Below are 6,000 nucleotides of genomic sequence, written 5' to 3' on the forward strand. Positions count from 1 at the left end.
AATGCTCTATTTCTCAAAATCCAGTGAATGTGGATTGAATAAAACAGTTATTCCATGAAATTGAGTCGTACACGGATTATAGCCGACTCAGCTCATGGACGACTCGATTTCGTGGAATAACTGTTAAATATAACTATAACAATACAGGGTGTCCCCAAAAAATTTACTCACTCTTTAAATTACAATAAATGCATTGTTTATTGACTTAGAAACAAGATTAATGGTTAAATGCATAAATGGATAAATGCATGTTTAAAGATGTTCAAACTGATGACTGCCACGTTCCAAACACAGCCAATATCGCGAACCAATGGATTCAACAGCATTACGAATCATTTTATTTGAAATTGCAAGACACTGTCTTTCAATTTCCTCTTTCATCTCATCGACTGTTGCTGGTTTTTGAACTGTAAACCTTATCTTTAAGATATCCCCATAAAAAGAAGTCCGTTGGAGTGAGGTCTGGGAGGCATGCAGGGAATTCAACACTACCTCTTCGCCCAATCCATCTGTTCGGAAAATGTGAGTACATTTTTTTGGGACACCGTGTAGACCTGTTCCTGCTACACAATGTGTCACATCTTTGAGCAGCTGAAAAACTGTAACTCAGTGCTAAATGTTGCAGGTTTTGGTACCAACTCAAAATTGGTACCAACTGCAACCAATAGTATTAGTGCGCATGGTTAAAAGTTCTGTTTATCACTGACTGGTTATGTGCACCACATTATAGAACATGCTACACCATACACAGAGACACCCAGACAAACATGCATTCATTTATTCATCTTTAGTAACTCCATTATCCTGATCAGAGTCACAGTGGATACAAAGGTTGTCCAAGATGGGGATATACACTGGATGGGACACCAGTCCATCACAGGGCCCTCATTCACACCAAGCCGATACACCTACTGGTAAGTTTTTGGGAAGTGGAAGGAAACTGGAGAATTTGTTAAAGGTGCTGACTGCAAAGTCTCATCTCATTATCTGTAGCCACTTTATCCTGTTCTACAGGGTCGCAGGCAAGCTGGAGCCTATCCCAGCTGACTACGGGCGAAAGGCGGGGTACACCCTGGACAAGTCGCCAGGTCATCACAAGGCTGACACATAGACACAGACAACCATTCACACTCACATTCACACCTACGCTCAATTTAGAGTCACCAGTTAACCTAACCTGCATGTCTTTGGACTGTGGGGGAAACCGGAGCACCCGGAGGAAACCCACGTGGACACGGGGAGAACATGCAAACTCCACACAGAAAGGCCCTCACCGGCCACGGGGCTCGAACCTGGACCTTCTTGCTGTGTGGCGACAGCGCTAACCACTACACCACCATGCCGCCCTGACTGCAAAGTCATCTGAAATTTTCAAATTTTTTTATTGTGCATGGTATTTTCCTCTGTCTCGTAAGAACAATATCATGTGGACGAGATGTGATCATTTTGATATCCCGAGGGTCGCGTTTCTCCATTTTGGGACTGTTTTCCTCCCTCTTCAGGTAAACAGTATGGCTCTACGGAAACAGGAAACAGTCGACCGTGAGGAAGGAGCTTTAACTAATTAGCATAACTATGGAACTGCATCACACCAAGATGGCGATGCCATCAAGAAAACATCGTGACTCTGCATCAACCTCGGAGAGTTTTGAGTCACAGGGATCTGTGTAATTTGTGGTTGATATTTGCAAATAGATCCATGAAACAAAAGATGAATAAATATATCTTTTCTCTGTTACTGCTTTTGTGTTCTCGTTTCTTTTTCTGTAAGAGGAATACATTAGGTGTATAATAACTCCAAACTCGCTACTGTGGAGTCGAGCACATGCATTCTAAAGCTAAGATAGCTAAGTGCTAGCTAGAATGATTTAGTTATCTGTCCAGAAAAATGACACGTCATCCATCTAACCTTGCTCTATCTTTCAATTGCACTCACTCGGCAGGCTTTCCTTTTCTTTTCCGCTGGTGGGAGAGCCGAGTCCGCCATGTTTGCCCACGCTGATTTGTTTTAGTTAAAGGTAGGTCAAACAGACACGCCCCATGGTGGTCACGTGATATTGTTGCTCACTTGCTTCGGCCATCTCCGGAATCATAAAATGCGAGAAGCTTTTTATGTCAGCAAAACATTGACACACAGGATTCACAGTGTGTGTGTGGAGCAGCGAAACATTTTGAAACTCCGACAGCAATAGAAATAGAACATTTCGCTCAGAATTCAACTTTGCAGTCAGAACCTTTAACTTCATAGCAGACGGGAACCATCAGGGTTCCCGTCTCTAGACGTTCAGAGAAGCCCAAACATATCAGCATTTCAAATGTTATATTTAACTTCTTCCATTCTTTCATATTATATTATATTATATTATATTATATTATATTATATTATATTATATTATATTATATTATATTATGGGCGGCACGGTGGTGTAGTGGTTAGCGCTGTCGCCTCACAGCAAGAAGGTCCGGGTTCGAGCCCCGTGGCCGGCGAGGGCCTTTCTGTGTGGAGTTTGCATGTTCTCCCCGTGTCCGCGTGGGTTTCCTCCGGGTGCTCCGGTTTCCCCCACAGTCCAAAGACATGCAGGTTAGGTTAACTGGTGACTCTAAATTGAGCGTAGGTGTGAATGTGAGTGTGAATGGTTGTCTGTGTCTATGTGTCAGCCCTGTGATGACCTGGCGACTTGTCCAGGGTGTACCCCGCCTTTCGCCCGTAGTCAGCTGGGATAGGCTCCAGCTTGCCTGCGACCCTGTAGAACAGGATAAAGCAGCTAGAGATAATGAGATGAGATGATTCAACCTCATTTTCGATCAAATGTGCTTCATGAAAGGGTTACTGTCCTGAAAACATTAAAATAGTTATTGAATGAGATTGTTTTGTTTGTTGTGTCTAAGCTGAGAAGAGTTTAGAGCTGCTCACTCATTGGTTAGGACTTCATTACCGAGACAGAAGGCCATGGCAGTGTATGTTTATGTAGGAAGTGACAGATGCAGACAGATTAACCTATCAGATTTTGATTTATAGTGGGAGGGACTAAAAATTTCTCACCTTCAGCAGGGCTGCCAACTTTTCGAAATTCCTTGGAGTGAGATTTTTTTTTGGGGGGAGGGGGGTCGACGGCAAAATTTTTCCGCACACCATGCAGTAAGTGGGAATTTTGTATTCAGTTTGATATTCACTTGTCCCCCTGCATTCTGATGTTTTGTTTGTGGGTCGTCCAGCTGGAGATGGACAATGGGGGGGGGGGGGGGGGGAGTGTTGAGATTTTGGATTTAGTAGATGTTCCTGCATTCTGGTGGATTTTTGGAGTGGCCTGCTGTGCCATACCTACATTCTTACACACCCTGACTTGCCAGGCCTTCAGCTTGTGGCCAACAAACGCACCAAGTTTTGGCTTAAAAGCCCCCACACTAGAAAACTACAGATGACTGCCAATGTTCCTGTAGCCCTATAGACCTGTGTTTCAGATTTAAAGGCAAGTTCATGTTTGAAAATATTTCATCAGCTAAGCCTAAACACCTTCTGAATTGAAACTAAATGTTGTTTTTAATAACTGTTGCAAAAAATAAGATTGTCCCTCACTGACTATTCATTATGCATTTAAGGGCTTTCCCCACCACTGGGTTCAGCAGAAGATTGGCACGGGGAAAAATATCAACAGCAAAAGAACAAATAAAATGCTTAAACAGTAAGCAAAATGTGCATGTGCTACAAGAAACATTAAAATGATTAAGTTTGAACAGTATTGAAACACAAAAAGCTGAACCTTGGCCATAGGTGGGAATGTGCACACAAAGTTGGGCTTAAAAATTTTGGTCATACTTAAATAAGCTATATTAATATATTTCTTATTAATTTATTTCTTATCTATGTTTCTTATTAGTAATAGAGCATTCGTCAGGGCCTGTTATCTGACAAATATTCTCTACCTGTCTTGCCCTCTTTGAAACCCTGTCTCCTCAGTATATTGTTCTCTCTTTTTTTTAATTATTCACAAGTTCAAGTTCTTTGATATTACAGGTGACCATGCTTTATTTACTTTAACTGAGCAATTACATACATCATAAATAATTAAAAATAAATACCCTGTAAATAAACAATAGTGCCTAAAAAATGTGCCTTAATAACCGTGTGCTAAGGAGGTGCTCTCCCGTGCTGCTTGTTGGGGAAGATAGAGGCTGTGGCACGGCAGGAGGCCTATAATGATTTAGCATGCCTAGTACACAGCTCTCGATATGGCATTAAATATTCTCACAACACTTATAGGCTAAAACAATTAAGAAACTTTATATAAGTTCATAATTACGCCAGTAACACCACACATTGGCGTGCATATGTACAAACCTGTCTGAGACACCCGTCTTCAACTCAGATACCTTCTTCTCTCTCCTCTTCCTCTAAATTGATGGTAGGCAATTATCCAACTTCCAGCGAGTGCAGCATCATTAGATGTGCCACCTACCATAGGGGAGTGTGTACAGAAGGGAACACCTCTCTGCCTGTTTAGCTGTGCATAAGGCGTAATTGATCAATTGCAAGTGGTTGGCACGACACAATGAGTAGCCTAGATTAGATAGATAAACTAGATTTTTTTTCTAGTGTGAGAAATCGGAGGTATGGCGTGTGAGCGTGTGAAGACAATCAAATGCGTGTGTCTCACGCTCACTGCGTGAGAGTTGGCAGCCCAGCCTTCAGCCAGCTCGAAGGCCAACGCGAGCTTAACTGTGAGTCGGCGCCGTCAGCGCAGCAGTGAAGTCACCTTCCAGCCAGTGTAGCGGTCATCAGTGGTGTTAGCACAGTCAAGCCAGTGCTATCGAGAGCTACCAGCTAACAACCGAGAAACTAAGATTTCTGTCTCCAGACTCTTCTTGCACAGTATTTTTCACTCAGACTTAAGTATTCATTTCTCTATGTAATTTACTTAGCTACTTTTAAGATCAACATCAGCTACACACAATGGAGCGACCTGGTAGCCTGCCGCTAATCCCTTACAGAATCCTTTGCCCTGTTGCCCTGTGTTTTAGTGTCTGGCTAAGTTTTAGCTGAGCTCAAATCCCAGCTCGAATACGAACGGTTCACCACTACTTCATAGTGTGCTGATATTGTCTATAAAACGATTTATTAAAATCTAATTTTTATTTCCAGTCTATTGAATTGAATGGACGTTCATCTGCTATAACGTAGATTGTGTCACCTTTTTTGTTGACGAAATGTGACGAAATCCTTCACTGATGAGGCATTTCATTGCAGCTCCATGTAATATAATTTAATTAGCCAACTAAATAATCAGAGGTCCTGTGTAAATAAATGCTATTGTTAGACACAATGAAATCAAATCATCTTACTCCCAAACCCCAGAATGACACCAGAACAAAAGTATGCACAGGAATCCCAGAATGCATAGGGGCTACAGGCTTGGCTTCCATGGCCTGGCAATGACAGAAATCTCCTGTAGAGTGATTGGACAGCATTGAAGCTCTTAGTCATTTTAAACACCCACACACCCACCCACCCACATGCGCGCACACACACACACACACACACACACACACACGGACTGATCAGTGGCTCTGTCCAAACATTAGGAGTAAAAAATGTGTGCTATGTTTTCATTGGTAATGAGCGCGCAAAGGGGAAATAAACACCAGAGCCGCATTAACTGAAAAAAAGCACAGGAACAGCACAGAGCGAGAGAGAAAGTGCTGCAATCCTTGACTTTTTTTTCCAAAACACAATTCCTTGACCATGCCTTAATAATTTCCCTAATTAGTGGTTATAGCTTGAATTATAAACTTCCCTTGTGAATCTACACAGATATGTTTTCATTCAGATTCTAGGTGAGTTAAATCTACAGTGTTAATGATGTGGGTTTAAAGGGCCCCAATTCCTCCCTGTCTCACTCATCCGCATACTGCCTGTGACACAAAACAGACCAGAGTAAATTACTCTGAACCGTATTTTACGCACACTCGTTACTTATGTCTGGCTACAGCGACGAGACCTCA

Source organism: Neoarius graeffei, chromosome 13 (assembly GCF_027579695.1).
Source record: "Neoarius graeffei isolate fNeoGra1 chromosome 13, fNeoGra1.pri, whole genome shotgun sequence".
Lineage (NCBI taxonomy): Eukaryota > Metazoa > Chordata > Actinopteri > Siluriformes > Ariidae > Neoarius > Neoarius graeffei.